The sequence below is a fragment of the Lactuca serriola genome, chromosome 1, assembly GCF_051521515.1.
Source record: "Lactuca serriola cultivar US96UC23 chromosome 1, Lser_US96UC23_V15, whole genome shotgun sequence".
NCBI lineage: Eukaryota > Viridiplantae > Streptophyta > Magnoliopsida > Asterales > Asteraceae > Lactuca > Lactuca serriola.
In genome coordinates this window covers 206,831,990-206,852,709 of record NC_136408.1, presented here as the reverse complement: position 1 = coordinate 206,852,709, position 20,720 = coordinate 206,831,990, and the positions used below count along the sequence as shown (strand labels likewise).

The window sequence follows — 20,720 nt, the reverse complement described above, 5'->3', positions numbered from 1 at the left end:
AAAAAACCTAAAATCGCACGTAAAATGGAAAAAAAATGCAAACGGACAACGAAAAAGGGGGTGCAACACGAGGACTTCCCAGGGGGTCACCCATCCTAGTACTACTCTCGCCCAAGCACGCTTAACTGTGGAGTTCTGATGGGATCAGGTGCATTAGTGCTGTTATGATCACACCCAAAATAATATCCATGTTTATTGCTTTTATGTGTTACAAGATGCAGAATCTCCTTTGTTTTTGTACGCGGGGCGTGGGATCCACGTGACCGATCGGCTCCGTTCCAAAAATACGAAAACCATCAACCATAAACCGGAAGGCACCCGAGCATAGAAATAGCCAGAAAGAAAGGAAAAAAAACCAAAAAACCGCACGTAAAATGTTAAAAAAAAATGCAAACGGACAACGAAAAAGAGGGTTCAACACGAGCACTTCCCAGGGGGTCATCCATCCTTGTACTACTCTCGCCCAAGCACGCTTAACTGCGAAGTTCTGATGGGATTCGGTGCATTAGTGATGGTATGATAGCACACGAAATACTATCCATCTTTATTGCTTTTATGTGTTACAAGACGCAGATCCTACTTTGTTTTGGTACGCGGGGCGTGGGACCCAAGTGACCGATCGGTTCCGTTCCAAAAATACGAAAACCATGAACCATGAACCGGAGGGAACCCGAGCATAGAAATAGCAAGAAAGAAAGGAAAAAAAACTTAAAAGCCGCACGTAAAACGGAAAAAAAAACGCAAACGGACAACGAAAAAGGGGGTGCAACACGAGGACTTCCCAGGGGGTCACCCATCCTAGTACTACTCTCGCCTAAGCACGCTTAACTGCGGAGTTCTGATGGGATCCGGTGCATTAGTGCTGGTATTATCGCACCCGAAATACTATCCATGTTTATTGCTTTTATGTGTTACCAGACGCAGAACCTCCTTTGTTTTGGTACGCGGGGCGTGGGATCCACGTGACCGATCGGCTCCGTTCGAAAAATACGAAAACCATCAACCATAAACCGGAAGGCACACGAGCATAGAAATAGCCAGAAAGAAAGGAAAAAAACCAAAAAACAACATGTAAAATGTAAAAAAAAATGCAAACGGAGAACGAAAAAGAGGGTGCAACACGAGGACTTCCCAGGGGGTCACCAATCCAAGTACTACTCTCGCCCAAGCACGCTTAACTGCGGAGTTCTGATGGGATCCGGTGCATTAGTGCTGTTATGATCACACCCAAAATAATAACCATGAACAGGAAGGCACCCGAGCATAGAAATAGCCAGAAAGAAAGGAAAAAAAACCAAAAAACCGCACGTAAAATGTTAAAAAAATGCAAACGGACAACGAAAAAGAGGGTGCAACACGAGCACTTCCCAAGGGGTCACCCATCCTTGTACTCCTCTCGCCCAAGCACGCTTAACTGTTAAGTTCTGATGGGATTCGGTGCATTAGTGCTAGTATAATAGCACACAAAATACTATCCATGTTTATTTCTTTTATGTGTTACAAGACGCAGAGCCTACTTTGTTTTGGTACGCGGGGCGTGGGACCCAAGTGACCGATCGACTCCGTTCCAAAAATATGAAAACAATGAACCATGAACCGGAGGGAACCCGAGCATAGAAATAGCAAGAAAGAAAGGAAAAAAAACCTAAAAACCGCACGTAAAATGGAAAAAAAACGCAAACGGACAACGAAAAAGGGGGTGCAACACGAGGACTTACCAGGGGGTCACCCATCCTAGTACTACTCTCGCCCAAGCATGCTTAACTGCGGAGTTCTGATGGGATCCGGTGCATTAGTGCTGTTATGATCACACCCAAAATAATATCCATGTTTATTGCTTTTATGTGTTACAAGATGCAGAATCTCCTTTGTTTTTGTACGCGGGGCGTGGGATCCACGTGACTGATCGGCTCCGTTCCAAAAATACGAAAACCATCAACCATAAACCGGAAGGCACCCGAGCATAGAAATAGCCAGAAAGAAAGGAAAAAAAAACAGCACGTAAAATGTAAAAAAAAAATGCAAACGCACAACGAAAAAGAGGGTGCAACACGAGCACTTCCCAGGGTGTCACCCATCCTTGTACTACTCTTGCCCAAGCACGCTTAACTGCGGAGTTCTGATGGGATCCGGTGCATTAGTGCTGGTATGATCGCACCCGAAATACTATCCATGTTTATTGCTTTTATGTGTTACCAAACGCAGAACCTCCTTTGTTTTGGTACGCGGGGCGTGGGACCTACGTGACTGATCGGCTCCGTTCCAAAAATACGAAAACCATCAACCATGAACCGGAGGGCACCCGAGCATAGAAATAGCAAGAAAGAATGGAAAAAAAAACCAAAAAACCGCACGTAAAATGTAAAAAAAAACAACGCAAACGGACAACGAAAAAGGAGGGTGCAATACGAGGACTTCCCAGGGGGTCACCAATCCAAGTACTACTCTCGCCCAAGCACGCTTAACTGCGGAGTTCTGATGGGATCCGGTGCATTAGTGCGGTTACGATCACACCCAAAATAATATCCATGTTTATTGCTTTTATGTGTTACAAGACGCATAATCTCCTTTGTCTTTGTACGCGGGGCGTAGGATCCACGTGACCGATCGGCTCCGTTCCAAAAATACGAAAACCATCAACCATAAACCGGAAGGCACACGAGCATAGAAATAGCCAGAAAGAAAGGAAAAAAACCAAAAAACAACATGTAAAATGTAAAAAAAATGCAAACGGAGAACGAAAAAGAGGGTGCAACACGAGGACTTCCCAGGGGGTCACCAATCCAAGTACTACTCTCGCCCAAGCACGCTTAACTGCGGAGTTCTGATGGGATCCGGTGCATTAGTGCTGTTATGATCACACCCAAAATAATAACCATGAACCGGAAGGCACCCGAGCATAGAAATAGCCAGAAAGAAAGGAAAAAAAACCAAAAAACCGCACGTAAAATGTTAAAAAAAATGCAAACGGACAACGAAAAAGAGGGTGCAACACGAGCACTTCCCAGGGGGTCACCCATCCTTGTACTCATCTCGCCCAAGCACGCTTGACTGTGAAGTTCTGATGGGATTCGGTGCATTAGTGCTGGTATGATAGCACACGAAATACTATCCATGTTTATTTCTTTTATGTGTTACAAGACGCAAAGCCTACTTTGTTTTGGTACGCGGGGCGTGGGACCCAAGTGACCGATCGGCTCCGTTCCAAAAATACGAAAACCATGAACCATGAACCGGAGGGAACCCGAGCATAGAAATAGCCAGAAAGAAAGGAAAAAAAAACCTAAAAACCGCACGTAAAATGGAAAAAAAAACGCAAACGGACAACGAAAAAGGGGGTGCAACACGAGGACTTCCCAGGGTGTCACCCATCCTAGTACTACTCTCGCCCAAGCACGCTTAACTGCGGAGTTCTGATGGGATCCGGTGCATTAGTGCTGTTATGATCACACCCAAAATAATATCCATGTTTATTGCTTTTATGTGTTACAAGATGCAGAATCTCCTTTGTTTTTGTACGCGGGGCGTGGGATCCACGTGACTGATCGGCTCCGTTCCAAAAATACGAAAACCATCAACCATGAACCGGAGGGCACCCGAGCATAGAAATAGCAAGAAAGAATGGAAAAAAAAACCAAAAAACCGCACGTAAAATGTAAAAAAAAACAACGCAAACGGACAACGAAAAAGGAGGGTGCAATACGAGGACTTCCCAGGGGGTCACCAATCCAAGTACTACTCTCGCCCAAGCACGCTTAACTGCGGAGTTCTGATGGGATCCGGTGCATTAGTGCGGTTACGATCACACCCAAAATAATATCCATGTTTATTGCTTTTATGTGTTACAAGACGCATAATCTCCTTTGTCTTTGTACGCGGGGCGTAGGATCCACGTGACCGATCGGCTCCGTTCCAAAAATACGAAAACCATCAACCATAAACCGGAAGGCACACGAGCATAGAAATAGCCAGAAAGAAAGGAAAAAAACCAAAAAACAACATGTAAAATGTAAAAAAAATGCAAACGGAGAACGAAAAAGAGGGTGCAACACGAGGACTTCCCAGGGGGTCACCAATCCAAGTACTACTCTCGCCCAAGCACGCTTAACTGCGGAGTTCTGATGGGATCCGGTGCATTAGTGCTGTTATGATCACACCCAAAATAATAACCATGAACCGGAAGGCACCCGAGCATAGAAATAGCCAGAAAGAAAGGAAAAAAAACCAAAAAACCGCACGTAAAATGTTAAAAAAAATGCAAACGGACAACGAAAAAGAGGGTGCAACACGAGCACTTCCCAGGGGGTCACCCATCCTTGTACTCATCTCGCCCAAGCACGCTTGACTGTGAAGTTCTGATGGGATTCGGTGCATTAGTGCTGGTATGATAGCACACGAAATACTATCCATGTTTATTTCTTTTATGTGTTACAAGACGCAAAGCCTACTTTGTTTTGGTACGCGGGGCGTGGGACCCAAGTGACCGATCGGCTCCGTTCCAAAAATACGAAAACCATGAACCATGAACCGGAGGGAACCCGAGCATAGAAATAGCAAGAAAGAAAGGAAAAAAAAACCTAAAAACCGCACGTAAAATGGAAAAAAAAACGCAAACGGACAACGAAAAAGGGGGTGCAACACGAAGACATCCCAGGGGGTCACCCATCCTAGTACTACTCTCGCCCAAGCACGCTTAACTGCGGAGTTCTGATGGGATCCGGTGCATTAGTGCTGTTATGATCACACCCAAAATAATATCCATGTTTATTGCTTTTATGTGTTACAAGATGCAGAATCTCCTTTGTTTTTGTACGCGGGGCGTGGGATCCACGTGACCGATCGGCTCCGTTCCAAAAATACGAAAACCATCAACCATAAACCGGAAGGCACCCGAGCATAGAAATAGCCAGAAAGAAAGGAAAAAAAACCAAAATACCGCACGTAAAATGTTAAAAAAAAATGCAAACGGACAACGAAAAAGAGGGTTCAACACGAGCACTTCCCAGGGGGTCATCCATCCTTGTACTACTCTCGCCCAAACACGCTTAACTGCGAAGTTCTGATGGGATTCAGTGCATTAGTGATGGTATGATAGCACACGAAATACTATCCATCTTTATTGCTTTTATGTGTTACAAGACGCAGATCCTACTTTGTTTTGGTACGCGGGGCGTGGGACCCAAGTGACCGATCGGCTCCGTTCCAAAAATACGAAAACCATGAACCATGAACCGGAGGGAACCCGAGCATAGAAATAGCAAGAAAGAAAGGAAAAAAAAACCTAAAAACCGCACGTAAAATGAAAAAAAAACGCAAACGGACAACGAAAAAGGGGGTGCAACACGAGGACTTCCCAGGGGGTCACCCATCCTAGTACTACTCTCGGCCAAGCACGCTTAACTGCGGAGTTCTGATGGGATCCGGTGCATTAGTGCTGTTATGATCACACCCAAAATAATATCCATGTTTATTGCTTTTATGTGTTACAAGATGCAGAATCTCCTTTGTTTTTGTACGCGGGGCGTGGGATCCACGTGACCGATCGGCTCCGTTCCAAAAATACGAAAACCATCAACCATAAACCGGAAGGCACCCGAGCATAGAAATAGCCAGAAAGAAAGGAAAAAAAAACCAAAAAACCGCACGTAAAATGTTAAAAAAAAATGCAAACGGACAACGAAAAAGAGGGTTCAACACGAGCACTTCCCAGGGGGTCATCCATCCTTGTACTACTCTCGCCCAAGCACGCTTAACTGCGAAGTTCTGATGGGATTCGGTGCATTAGTGATGGTATGATAACACACGAAATACTATCCATCTTTATTGCTTTTATGTGTTACAAGACGCAGATCCTACTTTGTTTTGGTACGCGGGGCGTGGGACCCAATTGACCGATCGGTTCCGTTCCAAAAATACGAAAACCATGAACCATGAACCGGAGGGAACCCGAGCATAGAAATAGCAAGAAAGAAAGGAAAAAAAACTTAAAAGCCGCACGTAAAACGGAAAAAAAAACGCAAACGGACAACGAAAAAGGGGGTGCAACACGAGGACTTCCCAGGGGGTCACCCATCCTAGTACTACTCTCGCCTAAGCACGCTTAACTGCGGAGTTCTGATAGGATCCGGTGCATTAGTGCTGGTATGATCGCACCCGAAATACTATCCATGTTTATTGCTTTTATGTGTTACCAGACGCAGAACCTCCTTTGTTTTGGTACGCGGGGCGTGGGATCCACGTGACCGATCGGCTTCGTTCGAAAAATACGAAAACCATCAACCATAAACCGGAAGGCACACGAGCATAGAAATAGCCAGAAAGAAAGGAAAAAAACCAAAAAACAACATGTAAAATGTAAAAAAAAATGCAAACGGAGAACGAAAAAGAGGGTGCAACACGAGGACTTCCCAGGGGGTCACCAATCCAAGTACTACTCTCGCCCAAGCACGCTTAACTGCGGAGTTCTGATGGGATCCGGTGCATTAGTGCTGTTATGATCACACCCAAAATAATAACCATGAACCGGAAGGCACCCGAGCATAGAAATAGCCAGAAAGAAAGGAAAAAAAACCAAAAAACCGCACGTAAAATGTTAAAAAAATGCAAACGGACAACGAAAAAGAGGGTGCAACACGAGCACTTCCCAGGGGGTCACCCATCCTTGTACTCCTCTCGCCCAAGCACGCTTAACTGTTAAGTTCTGATGGGATTCGGTGCATTAGTGCTAGTATAATAGCACACAAAATACTATCCATGTTTATTTCTTTTATGTGTTACAAGACGCAGAGCCTACTTTGTTTTGGTACGCGGGGCGTGGGACCCAAGTGACCGATCGACTCCATTCCAAAAATATGAAAACAATGAACCATGAACTGGAGGGAACCCGAGCATAGAAATAGCAAGAAAGAAAGGAAAAAAAACCTAAAAACCGCACGTAAAATGGAAAAAAACGCAAACGGACAACGAAAAAGGGGGTGCAACACGAGGACTTACCAGGGGGTCACCCATCCTAGTACTGCTCTCGCCCAAGCACGCTTAACTGCGGAGTTCTGATGGGATCCGGTGCATTAGTGCTGTTATGATCACACCCAAAATAATATCCATGTTTATTGCTTTTATGTGTTACAAGATGCAGAATCTCCTTTGTTTTTGTACGCGGGGCGTGGGATCCACGTGACTGATCGGCTCCGTTCCAAAAATACGAAAACCATCAACCATAAACCGGAAGGCACCCGAGCATAGAAATAGCCAGAAAGAAAGGAAAAAAAAAACAGCACGTAAAATGTAAAAAAAAAATGCAAACGCACAACGAAAAAGAGGGTGCAACACGAGCACTTCCCAGGGTGTCACCCATCCTTGTACTACTCTCGCCCAAGCACGCTTAACTGCGGAGTTCTGATGGGATCCGGTGCATTAGTGCTGGTATGATCGCACCCGAAATACTATCCATTTTTATTGCTTTTATGTGTTACCAAACGCAGAACCTCCTTTGTTTTGGTACGCGTGGCGTGGGACCTACGTGACTGATCGGCTCCGTTCCAAAAATACGAAAACCATCAACCATGAACCGGAGGGCACCCGAGCATAGAAATAGCAAGAAAGAATGGAAAAAAAAACCAAAAAACCGCACGTAAAATGTAAAAAAAAACAACGCAAACGGACAACGAAAAAGGAGGGTGCAACACGAGGACTTCCCAGGGGGTCACCAATCCAAGTTCTACTCTCGCCCAAGCACGCTTAACTGCGGAGTTCTGATGGGATCCGGTGCATTAGTGCTGTTACGATCACACCCAAAATAATATCCATGTTTATTGCTTTTATGTGTTACAAGACGCATAATCTCCTTTGTCTTTGTACGCGGGGCGTGGGATCCACGTGACCGATCGGCTCCGTTCCAAAAATACGAAAACCATCAACCATAAACCGGAAGGCACACGAGCATAGAAATAGCCAGAAAGAAAGGAAATAAACCAAAAAACAACATGTAAAATGTAAAAAAAATGCAAACGGAGAACGAAAAAGAGGGTGCAACACGAGGACTTCCCAGGGGGTCACCAATCCAAGTACTACTCTCGCCCAAGCATGCTTAACTGCGGAGTTCTGATGGGATCCGGTGCATTAGTGCTGTTATGATCACACCCAAAATAATAACCATGAACCGGAAGGCACCCGAGCATAGAAATAGCCAGAAAGAAAGGAAAAAAAACCAAAAAACCGCACGTAAAATGTTAAAAAAAATGCAAACGGACAACGAAAAAGAGGGTGCAACACGAGCACTTCCCAGGGGGTCACCCATCCTTGTACTCATCTCGCCCAAGCACGCTTGACTGTGAAGTTCTGATGGGATTCGGTGCATTAGTGCTGGTATGATAGCACACGAAATACTATCCATGTTTATTTCTTTTATGTGTTACAAGACGGAAAGCCTACTTTGTTTTGGTACGCGAGGCGTGGGACCCAAGTGACCGATCGGCTCCGTTCCAAAAATACGAAAACCATGAACCATGTACCGGAGGGAACCCGAGCATAGAAATAGCAAGAAAGAAAGGAAAAAAAACCTAAAATCGCACGTAAAATAGAAAAAAAAACGCAAACGGACAACGAAAAAGGGGGTGCAACACGAGGACTTCCCAGGGGGTCACCCATCCTAGTACTACTCTCGCCCAAGCACGCTTAACTGCGGAGTTCTGATGGGATCTGGTGCATTAGTGCTGTTATGATCACACCCAAAATAATATCCATGTTTATTGCTTTTATGTGTTACAAGATGCACAATCTCCTTTGTTTTTGTACGCGGGGCGTGGGATCCACGTGACCGATCGGCTCCGTTCCAAAAATACGAAAACCATCAACCATAAACTGGAAGGCACCCGAGCATAGAAATAGCCAGAAAGAAAGGAAAAAAAACCAAAAAACCGCACGTAAAATGTTAAAAAAAAATGCAAACGGACAACGAAAAAGAGGGTTCAACACGAGCACTTCCCAGGGGGTCATCCATCCTTGTACTACTCTCGCCCACGCACGCTTAACTGCGAAGTTCTGATGGGATTCGGTGCATTAGTGATGGTATGATAGCACACGAAATACTATCCATCTTTATTGCTTTTATGTGTTACAAGACGCAGATCCTACTTTGTTTTGGTACGCGGGGCGTGGGACCCAAGTTACCGATCGGTTCCGTTCCAAAAATACGAAAACCATGAACCATGAACCGGAGGGAACCCGAGCATAGAAATAGCAAGAAAGAAAGGAAAAAAAACTTAAAAGCCGCACGTAAAACGGAAAAAAAAACGCAAACGGACAACGAAAAAAGGGGTGCAACACGAGGACTTCCCAGGGGGTCACCCATCCTAGTACTACTCTCGCCTAAGCACGCTTAACTGCGGAGTTCTGATGGGATCCGGTGCATTAGTGCTGGTATGATCGCACCCGAAATACTATCCATGTTTATTGCTTTTATGTGTTACCAGACGCAGAACCTCCTTTGTTTTGGTACGCGGGGCGTGGGATCCACGTGACCGATCGGCTTCGTTCGAAAAATACGAAAACCATCAACCATAAACCGGAAGGCACACGAGCATAGAAATAGCCAGAAAGAAAGGAAAAAAACCAAAAAACAACATGTAAAATGTAAAAAAAAATGCAAACGGAGAACGAAAAAGAGGGTGCAACACGAGGACTTCCCAGGGGGTCACCAATCCAAGTACTACTCTCGCCCAAGCACGCTTAACTGCGGAGTTCTGATGGGATCCGGTGCATTAGTGCTGTTATGATCACACCCAAAATAATAACCATGAACCGGAAGGCACCCGAGCATAGAAATAGCCAGAAAGAAAGGAAAAAAAACCAAAAAACCGCACGTAAAATGTTAAAAAAATGCAAACGGACAACGAAAAAGAGGGTGCAACACGAGCACTTCCCAGGGGGTCACCCATCCTTGTACTCCTCTCGCCCAAGCACGCTTAACTGTTAAGTTCTGATGGGATTCGGTGCATTAGTGCTAGTATAATAGCACACAAAATACTATCCATGTTTATTTCTTTTATGTGTTACAAGACGCAGAGCCTACTTTGTTTTGGTACGCGGGGCGTGGGACCCAAGTGACCGATCGACTCCGTTCCAAAAATATGAAAACAATGAACCATGAACTGGAGGGAACCCGAGCATAGAAATAGCAAGAAAGAAAGGAAAAAAAACCTAAAAACCGCACGTAAAATGGAAAAAAACGCAAACGGACAACGAAAAAGGGGTTGCAACACGAGGACTTACCAGGGGGTCACCCATCCTAGTACTGCTCTCGCCCAAGCACGCTTAACTGCGGAGTTCTGATGGGATCCGGTGCATTAGTGCTGTTATGATCACACCCAAAATAATATCCATGTTTATTGCTTTTATGTGTTACAAGATGCAGAATCTCCTTTGTTTTTGTACGCGGGGCGTGGGATCCACGTGACTGATCGGCTCCGTTCCAAAAATACGAAAACCATCAACCATAAACCGGAAGGCACCCGAGCATAGAAATAGCCAGAAAGAAAGGAAAAAAAAAAACAGCACGTAAAATGTAAAAAAAAAATGCAAACGCACAACGAAAAAGAGGGTGCAACACGAGCACTTCCCAGGGTGTCACCCATCCTTGTACTACTCTCGCCCAAGCACGCTTAACTGCGGAGTTCTGATGGGATCCGGTGCATTAGTGCTGGTATGATCGCACCCGAAATACTATCCATGTTTATTGCTTTTATGAGTTACCAAACGCAGAACCTCCTTTGTTTTGGTACGCGGGGCGTGGGACCTACGTGACTGATCGGCTCCGTTCCAAAAATACGAAAACCATCAACCATGAACCGGAGGGCACCCGAGCATAGAAATAGCAAGAAAGAATGGAAAAAAAAAACCAAAAAACCGCACGTAAAATGTAAAAAAAAACAACGCAAACGGACAACGAAAAAGGAGGGTGCAACACGAGGACTTCCCAGGGGGTCACCAATCCAAGTTCTACTCTCGCCCAAGCACGCTTAACTGCGGAGTTCTGATGGGATCCGGTGCATTAGTGCTGTTACGATCACACCCAAAATAATATCCATGTTTATTGCTTTTATGTGTTACAAGACGCATAATCTCCTTTGTCTTTGTACGCGGGGCGTGGGATCCACGTGACCGATCGGCTCCGTTCCAAAAATACGAAAACCATCAACCATAAACCGGAAGGCACACGAGCATAGAAATAGCCAGAAAGAAAGGAAATAAACCAAAAAACAACATGTAAAATGTAAAAAAAATGCAAACGGAGAACGAAAAAGAGGGTGCAACACGAGGACTTCCCAGGGGGTCACCAATCCAAGTACTACTCTCGCCCAAGCATGCTTAACTGCGGAGTTCTGATGGGATCCGGTGCATTAGTGCTGTTATGATCACACCCAAAATAATAACCATGAACCGGAAGGCACCCGAGCATAGAAATAGCCAGAAAGAAAGGAAAAAAAACCAAAAAACCGCACGTAAAATGTTAAAAAAAATGCAAACGGACAACGAAAAAGAGGGTGCAACACGAGCACTTCCCAGGGGGTCACCCATCCTTGTACTCATCTCGCCCAAGCACGCTTGACTGTGAAGTTCTGATGGGATTCGGTGCATTACTGCTGGTATGATAGCACACGAAATACTATCCATGTTTATTTCTTTTATGTGTTACAAGACGCAAAGCCTACTTTGTTTTGGTACGCGAGGCGTGGGACCCAAGTGACCGATCGGCTCCGTTCCAAAAATACGAAAACCATGAACCATGTACCGGAGGGAACCCGAGCATAGAAATAGCAAGAAAGAAAGGAAAAAAAAACCTAAAATCGCACGTAAAATAGAAAAAAAAACGCAAACGGACAACGAAAAAGGGGGTGCAACACGAGGACTTCCCAGGGGGTCACCCATCCTAGTACTACTCTCGCCCAAGCACGCTTAACTGCGGAGTTCTGATGGGATCCGGTGCATTAGTGCTGTTATGGTCACACCCAAAATAATATCCATGTTTATTGCTTTTATGTGTTACAAGATGCAGAATCTCCTTTGTTTTTGTACGCGGGGCGTGGGATCCACGTGACCGATCGGCTCCGTTCCAAAAATACGAAAACCATCAACCATAAACCGGAAGGCACCCGAGCATAGAAATAGCCAGAAAGAAAGGAAAAAAAACCAAAAAACCGCACGTAAAATGTTAAAAAAAAATGCAAACGGACAACGAAAAAGAGGGTTCAACACGAGCACTTCCCAGGGGGTCATCCATCCTTGTACTACTCTCGCCCAAGCACGCTTAACTGCGAAGTTCTGATGGGATTCGGTGCATTAGTGATGGTATGATAGCACACGAAATACTATCCATCTTTATTGCTTTTATGTGTTACAAGACGCAGATCCTACTTTGTTTTGGTACGCGGGGCGTGGGACCCAAGTGACCGATCGGTTCCGTTCCAAAAATACGAAAACCATGAACCATGAACCGGAGGGAACCCGAGCATAGAAATAGCAAGAAAGAAAGGAAAAAAAACTTAAAAGCCGCACGTAAAACGGAAAAAAAAACGCAAACGGACAACGAAAAAGGGGGTGCAACACGAGGACTTCCCAGGGGGTCACCCATCCTAGTACTACTCTCGCCTAAGCACGCTTAACTGCGGAGTTCTGATGGGATCCGGTGCATTAGTGCTGGTATTATCGCACCCGAAATACTATCCATGTTTATTGCTTTTATGTGTTACCAGACGCAGAACCTCCTTTGTTTTGGTACGCGGGGCGTGGGATCCACGTGACCGATCGGCTCCGTTCCAAAAATACGAAAACCATCAACCATAAACCGGAAGGCACATGAGCATAGAAATAGCCAGAAAGAAAGGAAAAAAACCAAAAAACAACATGTAAAATGTAAAAAAAAATGCAAACGGAGAACGAAAAAGAGGGTGCAACACGAGGACTTCCCAGGGGGTCACCAATCCAAGTACTACTCTCGCCCAAGCACGCTTAACTGCGGAGTTCTGATGGGATCCGGTGCATTAGTGCTGTTATGATCACACCCAAAATAATAACCATGAACCGGAAGGCACCCGAGCATAGAAATAGCCAGAAAGAAAGGAAAAAAAACCAAAAAACCGCACGTAAAATGTTAAAAAAAATGCAAACGGACAACGAAAAAGAGGGTGCAACACGAGCACTTCCCAGGGGGTCACCCATCCTTGTACTCATCTCGCCCAAGCACGCTTGACTGTGAAGTTCTGATGGGATTCGGTGCATTAGTGCTGGTATGATAGCACACGGAATACTATCCATGTTTATTTCTTTTATGTGTTACAAGACGCAAAGCCTACTTTGTTTTGGTACGCGGGGCGTGGGACCCAAGTGACCGATCGGCTCCGTTCCAAAAATACGAAAACCATGAACCATGAACCGGAGGGAACCCGAGCATAGAAATAGCAAGAAAGAAAGGAAAAAAACCTAAAAACCGCACATAAAATGGAAAAAAAAACGCAAACGGACAACGAAAAAGGGGGTGCAACACGAGGACTTCCCAGGGGGTCACCCATCCTAGTACTACTCTTGCCCAAGCACGCTTAACTGCGGAGTTCTGATGGGATCCGGTGCATTAGTGCTGTTATGATCACACCCAAAATAATATCCATGTTTATTGCTTTTATGTGTTACAAGATGCACAATCTCCTTTGTTTTTGTACGCGGGGCGTGGGATCCACGTGACCGATCGGCTCCGTTCCAAAAATACGAAAACCATCAACCATAAACCGGAAGGAACCCGAGCATAGAAATAGCCAGAAAGATAGGAAAAAAAACCAAAAAACCGCACGTAAAATGTTAAAAAAAAATGCAAACGGACAACGAAAAAGAGGGTTCAACACGAGCACTTCCCAGGGGGTCATCCATCCTTGTACTACTCTCGCCCAAGCACGCTTAACTGCGAAGTTCTGATAGGATTCGGTGCATTAGTGATGGTATGATAGCACACGAAATACTATCCATCTTTATTGCTTTTATGTGTTACAAGACGCAGATCCTACTTTGTTTTGGTACGCGGGGCGTGGGACCCAAGTGACCGATCGGTTCCGTTCCAAAAATACGAAAACCATGAACCATGAACCGGAGGGAACCCGAGCATAGAAATAGCAAGAAAGAAAGGAAAAAAAAACTTAAAAGCCGCACGTAAAACGAAAAAAAAAAACGCAAACGGACAACGAAAAAGGGGGTGCAACACGAGGACTTCCCAGGGGGTCACCCATCCTAGTACTACTCTCGCCTAAGCACGCTTAACTGCAGAGTTCTGATGGGATCCGGTGCATTAGTGCTGGTATTATCGCACCCGAAATACTATCCATGTTTATTGCTTTTATGTGTTACCAGACGCAGAACCTCCTTTGTTTTGGTACGCGGGGCGTGGGATCCACGTGACCGATCGGCTCCGTTCGAAAAATACGAAAACCATCAACCATAAACCGGAAGGCACACGAGCATAGAAATAGCCAGAAAGAAAGGAAAAAAAACCAAAAAACAACATGTAAAATGTAAAAAAAAAAATGCAAACGGAGAACGAAAAAGAGGGTGCAACACGAGGACTTCCCAGGGGGTCACCAATCCAAGTACTACTCTCGCCCAAGCACGCTTAACTGCGGAGTTCTGATGGGATCCGGTGCATTAGTGCTGTTATGATCACACCCAAAATAATAACCATGAACCGGAAGGCACCCGAGCATAGAAATAGCCAGAAAGAATGGAAAAAAAACCAAAAAACCGCACGTAAAATGTTAAAAAAAATGCAAACGGACAACGAAAAAGAGGGTGCAACACGAGCACTTCCCAGGGGGTCACCCATCCTTGTACTCATCTCGCCCAAGCACGCTTGACTGTGAAGTTCTGATGGGATTCGGTGCATTAGTGCTGGTATGATAGCACACGGAATACTATCCATGTTTATTTCTTTTATGTGTTACAAGACGCAAAGCCTACTTTGTTTTGGTACGCGGGGCGTGGGACCCAAGTGACCGATCGGCTCCGTTCCAAAAATACGAAAACCATGAACCATGAACCGGAGGGAACCCGAGCATAGAAATAGCAAGAAAGAAAGGAAAAAAACCTAAAAACCGCACATAAAATGGAAAAAAAAACGCAAACGGACAACGAAAAAGGGGGTGCAACACGAGGACTTCCCAGGGGGTCACCCATCCTAGTACTACTCTTGCCCAAGCACGCTTAACTGCGGAGTTCTGATGGGATCCGGTGCATTAGTGCTGTTATGATCACACCCAAAATAATATCCATGTTTATTGCTTTTATGTGTTACAAGATGCACAATCTCCTTTGTTTTTGTACGCGGGGCGTGGGATCCACGTGACCGATCGGCTCCGTTCCAAAAATACGAAAACCATCAACCATAAACCGGAAGGAACCCGAGCATAGAAATAGCCAGAAAGATAGGAAAAAAAACCAAAAAACCGCACGTAAAATGTTAAAAAAAAATGCAAACGGACAACGAAAAAGAGGGTTCAACACGAGCACTTCCCAGGGGGTCATCCATCCTTGTACTACTCTCGCCCAAGCACGCTTAACTGCGAAGTTCTGATAGGATTCGGTGCATTAGTGATGGTATGATAGCACACGAAATACTATCCATCTTTATTGCTTTTATGTGTTACAAGACGCAGATCCTACTTTGTTTTGGTACGCGGGGCGTGGGACCCAAGTGACCGATCGGTTCCGTTCCAAAAATACGAAAACCATGAACCATGAACCGGAGGGAACCCGAGCATAGAAATAGCAAGAAAGAAAGGAAAAAAAACTTAAAAGCCGCACGTAAAACGAAAAAAAAAAAACGCAAACGGACAACGAAAAAGGGGGTGCAACACGAGGACTTCCCAGGGGGTCACCCATCCTAGTACTACTCTCGCCTAAGCACGCTTAACTGCAGAGTTCTGATGGGATCCGGTGCATTAGTGCTGGTATTATCGCACCCGAAATACTATCCATGTTTATTGCTTTTATGTGTTACCAGACGCAGAACCTCCTTTGTTTTGGTACGCGGGGCGTGGGATCCACGTGACCGATCGGCTCCGTTCGAAAAATACGAAAACCATCAACCATAAACCGGAAGGCACACGAGCATAGAAATAGCCAGAAAGAAAGGAAAAAAAACCAAAAAACAACATGTAAAATGTAAAAAAAAAAATGCAAACGGAGAACGAAAAAGAGGGTGCAACACGAGGACTTCCCAGGGGGTCACCAATCCAAGTACTACTCTCGCCCAAGCACGCTTAACTGCGGAGTTCTGATGGGATCCGGTGCATTAGTGCTGTTATGATCACACCCAAAAAAATAACCATGAACCGGAAGGCACCCGAGCATAGAAATAGCCAGAAAGAAAGGAAAAAAAACCAAAAAGCCGCACGTGAAATGTTAAAAAAATGCAAACGGACAACGAAAAAGAGGGTGCAACACGAGCACTTCCCAGGGGGTCACCCATCCTTGTACTCCTCTCGCCCAAGCACGCTTAAGTGTTAAGCTCTAATGGGATTCGGTGCATTAGTGCTAGTATAATAGCACACAAAATACTATCCATGTTTATTTCTTTTATGTGTTACAAGACGCAGAGCCTACTTTGTTTTGGTACGCGGGGCGTGGGACCCAAGTGACCGATCGACTCCGTTCCAAAAATATGAAAACAATGAACCATGAACCGGAGGGAACCCGAGCATAGAAATAGCAAGAAAGAAAGGAAAAAAAACCTAAAAACCGCACGTAAAATGGAAAAAAAACGCAAACGGACAACGAAAAAGGGGGTGCAACACGAGGACTTACCAGGGGGTCACCCATCCTAGTACTACTCTCGCCCAAGCACGCTTAACTTCGGAGTTCTGATGGGATCCGGTGCATTAGTGCTGTTATGATCACACCCAAAATAATATCCATGTTTATTGCTTTTATGTGTTACAAGATGCAGAATCTCCTTTGTTTTTGTACGCGGGGCGTGGGATCCACGTGACCGATCGGTTCCGTTCCAAAAATACGAAAACCATCAACCATAAACCGGAAGGCACCCGAGCATAGAAATAGCCAGAAAGAAAGGAAAAAAAAACAGCGCGAAAATGTAAAAAAAAATGCAAACGCACAACGAAAAAGAGGGTGCAACACGAGCACTTCCCAGGGTGTCACCCATCCTTGTACTACTCTCGCCCAAGCACGCTTAACTGCGGAGTTCTGATGGGATCCGGTGCATTAGTGCTGGTATGATCGCACCCGAAATACTATCCATGTTTATTGCTTTTATGTGTTACCAGACGCAGAACCTCCTTTGTTTTGGTACGCGGGGCGTGGGACCTACGTGACTGATCGGCTCTGTTCCAAAAATACGAAAACCATCAACCATGAACCGGAGGGCACCCGAGCATAGAAATAGCAAGAAAGAATGGAAAAAAAAAACCAAAAAACCGCACGTAAAATGTAATAAAAAACAACGCAAGCGGACAACGAAAAAGGAGGGTGCAACACGAGGACTTCCCAGGGGGTCACCAATCCAAGTACTACTCTCGCCCAAGCACGCTTAACTGCGGAGTTCTGATGGGATCCGGTGCATTAGTGCTGTTACGATCACACCCAAAATAATATCCATGTTTATTGCTTTTATGTGTTACAAGACGCATAATCTCCTTTGTCTTTGTACGCGGGGCGTGGGATCCACGTGACCGATCGGCTCCGTTCCAAAAATACGAAAACCATCAACCATAAACCGGAAGGCACACGAGCATAGAAATAGCCAGAAAGAAAGGAAAAAAACCAAAAAACAACATGTAAAATGTAAAAAAAATGCAAACGGAGAACGAAAAAGAGGGTGCAACACGAGGACTTCCCAGGGGGTCACCAATCCAAGTACTACTCTCGCCCAAGCATGCTTAACTGCGGAGTTCTGATGGGATCCGGTGCATTAGTGCTGTTATGATCACACCCAAAATAATAACCATGAACCGGAAGGCACCCGAGCATAGAAATAGCCAGAAAGAAAGGAAAAAAAACCAAAAAACCGCACGTGAAATGTTAAAAAAATGCAAACGGACAACGAAAAAGAGGGTGCAACACGAGCACTTCCCAGGGGGTCACCCATCCTTGTACTCCTCTCGCCCAAGCACGCTTAAGTGTTAAGTTCTGATGGGATTCGGTGCATTAGTGCTAGTATAATAGCACACAAAATACTATCCATGTTTATTTCTTTTATGTGTTACAAGACGCAGAGCCTACTTTGTTTTGGTACGCGGGGCGTGGGACCCAAGTGACCGATCGACTCCGTTCCAAAAATATGAAAACAATGAACCATGAACCGGAGGGAACCCGAGCATAGAAATAGCAAGAAAGAAAGGAAAAAAAACCTAAAAACCGCACGTAAAATGGAAAAAAAACGCAAACGGACAACGAAAAAGGGGGTGCAACACGAGGACTTACCAGGGGGTCACCCATCCTAGTACTACTCTCGCCCAAGCACGCTTAACTGCGGAGTTCTGATGGGATCCGGTGCATTAGTGCTGTTATGATCACACCCAAAATAATATCCATGTTTATTGCTTTTATGTGTTACAAGATGCAGAATCTCCTTTGTTTTTGTACGCGGGGCGTGGGATCCACGTTACCGATCGGCTCCGTTCCAAAAATACGAAAACCATCAACCATAAACCGGAAGGCACCCGAGCATAGAAATAGCCAGAAAGAAAGGAAAAAAAAACAGCGCGTAAAATGTAAAAAAAAATGCAAACGCACAACGAAAAAGAGGGTGCAACACGAGCACTTCACAGGGTGTCACCCATCCTTGTACTACTCTCGCCCAAGCACGCTTAACTGCGGAGTTCTGATGGGATCCGGTGCATTAGTGCTGGTATGATCGCACTCGAAATACTATCCATGTTTATTGCTTTTATGTGTTACCAGACGCAGAACCTCCTTTGTTTTGGTACGCGGGGCGTGGGACCTACGTGACTGATCGGCTCCGTTCCAAAAATACGAAAACCATCAACCATGAACCGGAAGGCACCCGAGCATAGAAATAGCAAGAAAGAATGGAAAAAAAAAACCAAAAAACCGCACGTAAAATGTAATAAAAAACAACGCAAACGGACAACGAAAAAGGAGGGTGCAACACGAGGACTTCCCAGGGGGTCACCAATCCAAGTACTACTCTCGCCCAAGCACGCTTAACTGCGGAGTTCTGATGGGATCCGATGCATTAGTGCTGTTACGATCACACCCAAAATAATATCCATGTTTATTGCTTTTATGTGTTACAAGATGCAGAATCTCCTTTGTTTTTGTACGCGGGGCGTGGGATCCACGTGACCGATCGGCTCCGTTCCAAAAATACGAAAACCATCAACCATAAACCGGAAGGCACCCGAGCATAGAAATAGCCAGAAAGAAAGGAAAAAAAAACAGCGCGTAAAATGTAAAAAAAAATGCAAACGCACAACGAAAAAGAGGGTGCAACACGAGCACTTCCCAGGGTGTCACCCATCCTTGTACTACTCTCGCCCAAGCACGCTTAACTGCGGAGTTCTATCCTTGTACTACTCTCGCCCAAGCACGCTTAACTGCGGAGTTCTGATGGGATCCGGTGCATTAGTGCTGGTATGATCGCACCCGAAATACTATCCATGTTTATTGCTTTTATGTGTTACCAGACGCAGAACCTCCTTTGTTTTGGTACGCGGGGCGTGGGACCTACGTGACTGATCGGCTCCGTTCCAAAAATACGAAAACCATCAACCATGAACCGGAGGGCACCCGAGCATAGAAATAGCAAGAAAGAATAGAAAAAAAAACCAAAAAACCGCACGTAAAATGTAATAAAAAACAACGCAAACGGACAACGAAAAAGGAGGGTGCAACACGAGGACTTCCCAGGGGGTCACCAATCCAAGTACTACTCTCGCCCAAGCACGCTTAACTGCGGAGTTCTGATGGGATCCGATGCATTAGTGCTGTTACGATCACACCCAAAATAATATCCATGTTTATTGCTTTTATGTGTTACAAGACGCATAATCTCCTTTGTCTTTGTACGCGGGGCGTGGGATCCACGTGACCGATCGGCTCCGTTCCAAAAATACGAAAACCATCAACCATAAACCGGAAGGCACACGAGCATAGAAATAGCCAGAAAGAAAGGAAAAAAACCAAAAAACAACATGTAAAATGTAAAAAAAAATGCAAACGGAGAACGAAAAAGAGGGTGCAACACGAGGACTTCCCAGGGGGTCACCAATCCAAGTACTACTCTCGCCCAAGCACGCTTAACTGCGGAGTTCTGATGGGATCCGGTGCATTAGTGCTGTTATGATCACACCCAAAATAATAACCATGAACCGGAAGGCACCCGAGCATAGAAATAGCCAGAAAGAAAGGAAAAAAAACCTAAAAACCGCACGTAAAATGTTAAAAAAAATGCAAACGGACAACGAAAAAGAGGGTGCAACACGAGCACTTCCCATGGGGTCACCCATCCTTGTACTCCTCTCGCCCAAGCACGCTTAACTGTTAAGTTCTGATGGGATTCGGTGCATTAGTGCTAGTATAATAGCACACAAAATACTATTCATGTTTATTTCTTTTATGTGTTACAAGACGCACAACCTACTTTGTTTTGGTACGCGGGGCGTGGGGCCCAAGTGACCGATCGACTCCGTTCCAAAAATATGAAA

At 45.1% G+C, this 20,720-nt stretch overlaps 49 non-coding genes and 14 pseudogenes across 49 annotated transcripts; all 63 read right to left on the bottom strand.

The window, feature by feature from the left end:
- Positions 1-57: 57 nt before the first annotated feature.
- LOC145074205 (5S ribosomal RNA) lies at positions 58-176 on the bottom strand. Its single transcript, XR_013691745.1, has one exon. It is a non-coding gene; the product is annotated as a 5S ribosomal RNA (ribosomal RNA).
- A 233-nt stretch (positions 177-409) lies between these two features.
- On the bottom strand, positions 410-528 carry LOC145079627 (5S ribosomal RNA; annotated as a pseudogene).
- A 232-nt stretch (positions 529-760) lies between these two features.
- LOC145084998 (5S ribosomal RNA) lies at positions 761-879 on the bottom strand. The gene has a single exon (XR_013699416.1). It is a non-coding gene; the product is annotated as a 5S ribosomal RNA (ribosomal RNA).
- A 231-nt stretch (positions 880-1,110) lies between these two features.
- LOC145073803 (5S ribosomal RNA) lies at positions 1,111-1,229 on the bottom strand. The gene has a single exon (XR_013691549.1). It is a non-coding gene; the product is annotated as a 5S ribosomal RNA (ribosomal RNA).
- A 117-nt stretch (positions 1,230-1,346) lies between these two features.
- Positions 1,347-1,465, bottom strand: LOC145079951 (5S ribosomal RNA; annotated as a pseudogene).
- Positions 1,466-1,696: 231 nt separating this feature from the next.
- On the bottom strand, positions 1,697-1,815 carry LOC145075371 (5S ribosomal RNA). The gene has a single exon (XR_013692419.1). It is a non-coding gene; the product is annotated as a 5S ribosomal RNA (ribosomal RNA).
- A 226-nt stretch (positions 1,816-2,041) lies between these two features.
- On the bottom strand, positions 2,042-2,160 carry LOC145075626 (5S ribosomal RNA). The gene has a single exon (XR_013692476.1). It is a non-coding gene; the product is annotated as a 5S ribosomal RNA (ribosomal RNA).
- A 237-nt stretch (positions 2,161-2,397) lies between these two features.
- LOC145077630 (5S ribosomal RNA) lies at positions 2,398-2,516 on the bottom strand. Its single transcript, XR_013693346.1, has one exon. It is a non-coding gene; the product is annotated as a 5S ribosomal RNA (ribosomal RNA).
- A 230-nt stretch (positions 2,517-2,746) lies between these two features.
- LOC145073797 (5S ribosomal RNA) lies at positions 2,747-2,865 on the bottom strand. The gene has a single exon (XR_013691545.1). It is a non-coding gene; the product is annotated as a 5S ribosomal RNA (ribosomal RNA).
- A 118-nt stretch (positions 2,866-2,983) lies between these two features.
- On the bottom strand, positions 2,984-3,102 carry LOC145078989 (5S ribosomal RNA). The gene has a single exon (XR_013694519.1). It is a non-coding gene; the product is annotated as a 5S ribosomal RNA (ribosomal RNA).
- Positions 3,103-3,335: 233 nt separating this feature from the next.
- LOC145073223 (5S ribosomal RNA) lies at positions 3,336-3,454 on the bottom strand. The gene has a single exon (XR_013691293.1). It is a non-coding gene; the product is annotated as a 5S ribosomal RNA (ribosomal RNA).
- A 237-nt stretch (positions 3,455-3,691) lies between these two features.
- LOC145077619 (5S ribosomal RNA) lies at positions 3,692-3,810 on the bottom strand. Its single transcript, XR_013693344.1, has one exon. It is a non-coding gene; the product is annotated as a 5S ribosomal RNA (ribosomal RNA).
- Positions 3,811-4,040: 230 nt separating this feature from the next.
- LOC145073794 (5S ribosomal RNA) lies at positions 4,041-4,159 on the bottom strand. Its single transcript, XR_013691544.1, has one exon. It is a non-coding gene; the product is annotated as a 5S ribosomal RNA (ribosomal RNA).
- A 118-nt stretch (positions 4,160-4,277) lies between these two features.
- On the bottom strand, positions 4,278-4,396 carry LOC145078987 (5S ribosomal RNA). Its single transcript, XR_013694517.1, has one exon. It is a non-coding gene; the product is annotated as a 5S ribosomal RNA (ribosomal RNA).
- Positions 4,397-4,629: 233 nt separating this feature from the next.
- Positions 4,630-4,748, bottom strand: LOC145074450 (5S ribosomal RNA). Its single transcript, XR_013691851.1, has one exon. It is a non-coding gene; the product is annotated as a 5S ribosomal RNA (ribosomal RNA).
- Positions 4,749-4,981: 233 nt separating this feature from the next.
- LOC145079977 (5S ribosomal RNA) lies at positions 4,982-5,100 on the bottom strand (annotated as a pseudogene).
- Positions 5,101-5,332: 232 nt separating this feature from the next.
- LOC145085651 (5S ribosomal RNA) lies at positions 5,333-5,451 on the bottom strand. Its single transcript, XR_013700043.1, has one exon. It is a non-coding gene; the product is annotated as a 5S ribosomal RNA (ribosomal RNA).
- A 234-nt stretch (positions 5,452-5,685) lies between these two features.
- LOC145080005 (5S ribosomal RNA) lies at positions 5,686-5,804 on the bottom strand (annotated as a pseudogene).
- A 232-nt stretch (positions 5,805-6,036) lies between these two features.
- Positions 6,037-6,155, bottom strand: LOC145085256 (5S ribosomal RNA). Its single transcript, XR_013699665.1, has one exon. It is a non-coding gene; the product is annotated as a 5S ribosomal RNA (ribosomal RNA).
- A 231-nt stretch (positions 6,156-6,386) lies between these two features.
- On the bottom strand, positions 6,387-6,505 carry LOC145073787 (5S ribosomal RNA). Its single transcript, XR_013691542.1, has one exon. It is a non-coding gene; the product is annotated as a 5S ribosomal RNA (ribosomal RNA).
- Positions 6,506-6,622: 117 nt separating this feature from the next.
- Positions 6,623-6,741, bottom strand: LOC145079633 (5S ribosomal RNA; annotated as a pseudogene).
- Positions 6,742-6,971: 230 nt separating this feature from the next.
- On the bottom strand, positions 6,972-7,090 carry LOC145073937 (5S ribosomal RNA). Its single transcript, XR_013691609.1, has one exon. It is a non-coding gene; the product is annotated as a 5S ribosomal RNA (ribosomal RNA).
- A 227-nt stretch (positions 7,091-7,317) lies between these two features.
- On the bottom strand, positions 7,318-7,436 carry LOC145085786 (5S ribosomal RNA). Its single transcript, XR_013700175.1, has one exon. It is a non-coding gene; the product is annotated as a 5S ribosomal RNA (ribosomal RNA).
- Positions 7,437-7,673: 237 nt separating this feature from the next.
- Positions 7,674-7,792, bottom strand: LOC145079203 (5S ribosomal RNA). The gene has a single exon (XR_013694723.1). It is a non-coding gene; the product is annotated as a 5S ribosomal RNA (ribosomal RNA).
- Positions 7,793-8,022: 230 nt separating this feature from the next.
- Positions 8,023-8,141, bottom strand: LOC145076885 (5S ribosomal RNA). Its single transcript, XR_013692845.1, has one exon. It is a non-coding gene; the product is annotated as a 5S ribosomal RNA (ribosomal RNA).
- Positions 8,142-8,259: 118 nt separating this feature from the next.
- LOC145078986 (5S ribosomal RNA) lies at positions 8,260-8,378 on the bottom strand. The gene has a single exon (XR_013694516.1). It is a non-coding gene; the product is annotated as a 5S ribosomal RNA (ribosomal RNA).
- Positions 8,379-8,609: 231 nt separating this feature from the next.
- Positions 8,610-8,728, bottom strand: LOC145085426 (5S ribosomal RNA). The gene has a single exon (XR_013699824.1). It is a non-coding gene; the product is annotated as a 5S ribosomal RNA (ribosomal RNA).
- A 233-nt stretch (positions 8,729-8,961) lies between these two features.
- Positions 8,962-9,080, bottom strand: LOC145080067 (5S ribosomal RNA; annotated as a pseudogene).
- Positions 9,081-9,312: 232 nt separating this feature from the next.
- On the bottom strand, positions 9,313-9,431 carry LOC145084575 (5S ribosomal RNA). Its single transcript, XR_013699016.1, has one exon. It is a non-coding gene; the product is annotated as a 5S ribosomal RNA (ribosomal RNA).
- A 231-nt stretch (positions 9,432-9,662) lies between these two features.
- Positions 9,663-9,781, bottom strand: LOC145073780 (5S ribosomal RNA). Its single transcript, XR_013691541.1, has one exon. It is a non-coding gene; the product is annotated as a 5S ribosomal RNA (ribosomal RNA).
- Positions 9,782-9,898: 117 nt separating this feature from the next.
- On the bottom strand, positions 9,899-10,017 carry LOC145079632 (5S ribosomal RNA; annotated as a pseudogene).
- Positions 10,018-10,247: 230 nt separating this feature from the next.
- On the bottom strand, positions 10,248-10,366 carry LOC145076545 (5S ribosomal RNA). Its single transcript, XR_013692706.1, has one exon. It is a non-coding gene; the product is annotated as a 5S ribosomal RNA (ribosomal RNA).
- A 228-nt stretch (positions 10,367-10,594) lies between these two features.
- Positions 10,595-10,713, bottom strand: LOC145085785 (5S ribosomal RNA). The gene has a single exon (XR_013700174.1). It is a non-coding gene; the product is annotated as a 5S ribosomal RNA (ribosomal RNA).
- A 238-nt stretch (positions 10,714-10,951) lies between these two features.
- Positions 10,952-11,070, bottom strand: LOC145079202 (5S ribosomal RNA). The gene has a single exon (XR_013694722.1). It is a non-coding gene; the product is annotated as a 5S ribosomal RNA (ribosomal RNA).
- Positions 11,071-11,300: 230 nt separating this feature from the next.
- Positions 11,301-11,419, bottom strand: LOC145076877 (5S ribosomal RNA). The gene has a single exon (XR_013692842.1). It is a non-coding gene; the product is annotated as a 5S ribosomal RNA (ribosomal RNA).
- A 118-nt stretch (positions 11,420-11,537) lies between these two features.
- LOC145079478 (5S ribosomal RNA) lies at positions 11,538-11,656 on the bottom strand. Its single transcript, XR_013694990.1, has one exon. It is a non-coding gene; the product is annotated as a 5S ribosomal RNA (ribosomal RNA).
- Positions 11,657-11,888: 232 nt separating this feature from the next.
- On the bottom strand, positions 11,889-12,007 carry LOC145084881 (5S ribosomal RNA). Its single transcript, XR_013699306.1, has one exon. It is a non-coding gene; the product is annotated as a 5S ribosomal RNA (ribosomal RNA).
- Positions 12,008-12,240: 233 nt separating this feature from the next.
- Positions 12,241-12,359, bottom strand: LOC145079625 (5S ribosomal RNA; annotated as a pseudogene).
- A 232-nt stretch (positions 12,360-12,591) lies between these two features.
- On the bottom strand, positions 12,592-12,710 carry LOC145084997 (5S ribosomal RNA). Its single transcript, XR_013699415.1, has one exon. It is a non-coding gene; the product is annotated as a 5S ribosomal RNA (ribosomal RNA).
- A 231-nt stretch (positions 12,711-12,941) lies between these two features.
- On the bottom strand, positions 12,942-13,060 carry LOC145073768 (5S ribosomal RNA). The gene has a single exon (XR_013691532.1). It is a non-coding gene; the product is annotated as a 5S ribosomal RNA (ribosomal RNA).
- Positions 13,061-13,178: 118 nt separating this feature from the next.
- Positions 13,179-13,297, bottom strand: LOC145078985 (5S ribosomal RNA). Its single transcript, XR_013694515.1, has one exon. It is a non-coding gene; the product is annotated as a 5S ribosomal RNA (ribosomal RNA).
- A 231-nt stretch (positions 13,298-13,528) lies between these two features.
- Positions 13,529-13,647, bottom strand: LOC145085461 (5S ribosomal RNA). Its single transcript, XR_013699859.1, has one exon. It is a non-coding gene; the product is annotated as a 5S ribosomal RNA (ribosomal RNA).
- Positions 13,648-13,880: 233 nt separating this feature from the next.
- On the bottom strand, positions 13,881-13,999 carry LOC145080236 (5S ribosomal RNA; annotated as a pseudogene).
- Positions 14,000-14,233: 234 nt separating this feature from the next.
- Positions 14,234-14,352, bottom strand: LOC145085358 (5S ribosomal RNA). Its single transcript, XR_013699760.1, has one exon. It is a non-coding gene; the product is annotated as a 5S ribosomal RNA (ribosomal RNA).
- A 234-nt stretch (positions 14,353-14,586) lies between these two features.
- On the bottom strand, positions 14,587-14,705 carry LOC145073761 (5S ribosomal RNA). The gene has a single exon (XR_013691530.1). It is a non-coding gene; the product is annotated as a 5S ribosomal RNA (ribosomal RNA).
- A 118-nt stretch (positions 14,706-14,823) lies between these two features.
- Positions 14,824-14,942, bottom strand: LOC145078984 (5S ribosomal RNA). Its single transcript, XR_013694514.1, has one exon. It is a non-coding gene; the product is annotated as a 5S ribosomal RNA (ribosomal RNA).
- A 231-nt stretch (positions 14,943-15,173) lies between these two features.
- On the bottom strand, positions 15,174-15,292 carry LOC145085459 (5S ribosomal RNA). The gene has a single exon (XR_013699857.1). It is a non-coding gene; the product is annotated as a 5S ribosomal RNA (ribosomal RNA).
- Positions 15,293-15,525: 233 nt separating this feature from the next.
- LOC145080235 (5S ribosomal RNA) lies at positions 15,526-15,644 on the bottom strand (annotated as a pseudogene).
- A 234-nt stretch (positions 15,645-15,878) lies between these two features.
- On the bottom strand, positions 15,879-15,997 carry LOC145085357 (5S ribosomal RNA). The gene has a single exon (XR_013699759.1). It is a non-coding gene; the product is annotated as a 5S ribosomal RNA (ribosomal RNA).
- Positions 15,998-16,231: 234 nt separating this feature from the next.
- Positions 16,232-16,350, bottom strand: LOC145073752 (5S ribosomal RNA). The gene has a single exon (XR_013691528.1). It is a non-coding gene; the product is annotated as a 5S ribosomal RNA (ribosomal RNA).
- Positions 16,351-16,467: 117 nt separating this feature from the next.
- Positions 16,468-16,586, bottom strand: LOC145080440 (5S ribosomal RNA; annotated as a pseudogene).
- A 231-nt stretch (positions 16,587-16,817) lies between these two features.
- On the bottom strand, positions 16,818-16,936 carry LOC145085499 (5S ribosomal RNA). Its single transcript, XR_013699897.1, has one exon. It is a non-coding gene; the product is annotated as a 5S ribosomal RNA (ribosomal RNA).
- A 224-nt stretch (positions 16,937-17,160) lies between these two features.
- On the bottom strand, positions 17,161-17,279 carry LOC145085783 (5S ribosomal RNA). Its single transcript, XR_013700172.1, has one exon. It is a non-coding gene; the product is annotated as a 5S ribosomal RNA (ribosomal RNA).
- Positions 17,280-17,517: 238 nt separating this feature from the next.
- LOC145076433 (5S ribosomal RNA) lies at positions 17,518-17,636 on the bottom strand. Its single transcript, XR_013692674.1, has one exon. It is a non-coding gene; the product is annotated as a 5S ribosomal RNA (ribosomal RNA).
- A 230-nt stretch (positions 17,637-17,866) lies between these two features.
- Positions 17,867-17,985, bottom strand: LOC145076871 (5S ribosomal RNA). Its single transcript, XR_013692837.1, has one exon. It is a non-coding gene; the product is annotated as a 5S ribosomal RNA (ribosomal RNA).
- A 117-nt stretch (positions 17,986-18,102) lies between these two features.
- On the bottom strand, positions 18,103-18,221 carry LOC145080301 (5S ribosomal RNA; annotated as a pseudogene).
- A 231-nt stretch (positions 18,222-18,452) lies between these two features.
- Positions 18,453-18,571, bottom strand: LOC145085777 (5S ribosomal RNA). The gene has a single exon (XR_013700167.1). It is a non-coding gene; the product is annotated as a 5S ribosomal RNA (ribosomal RNA).
- A 225-nt stretch (positions 18,572-18,796) lies between these two features.
- Positions 18,797-18,915, bottom strand: LOC145085787 (5S ribosomal RNA). The gene has a single exon (XR_013700176.1). It is a non-coding gene; the product is annotated as a 5S ribosomal RNA (ribosomal RNA).
- Positions 18,916-19,153: 238 nt separating this feature from the next.
- On the bottom strand, positions 19,154-19,272 carry LOC145078700 (5S ribosomal RNA). Its single transcript, XR_013694235.1, has one exon. It is a non-coding gene; the product is annotated as a 5S ribosomal RNA (ribosomal RNA).
- A 225-nt stretch (positions 19,273-19,497) lies between these two features.
- Positions 19,498-19,661, bottom strand: LOC145079380 (5S ribosomal RNA; annotated as a pseudogene).
- A 237-nt stretch (positions 19,662-19,898) lies between these two features.
- Positions 19,899-20,017, bottom strand: LOC145078699 (5S ribosomal RNA). The gene has a single exon (XR_013694234.1). It is a non-coding gene; the product is annotated as a 5S ribosomal RNA (ribosomal RNA).
- A 231-nt stretch (positions 20,018-20,248) lies between these two features.
- LOC145073744 (5S ribosomal RNA) lies at positions 20,249-20,367 on the bottom strand. The gene has a single exon (XR_013691524.1). It is a non-coding gene; the product is annotated as a 5S ribosomal RNA (ribosomal RNA).
- A 118-nt stretch (positions 20,368-20,485) lies between these two features.
- On the bottom strand, positions 20,486-20,604 carry LOC145079938 (5S ribosomal RNA; annotated as a pseudogene).
- Positions 20,605-20,720: the final 116 nt, after the last annotated feature.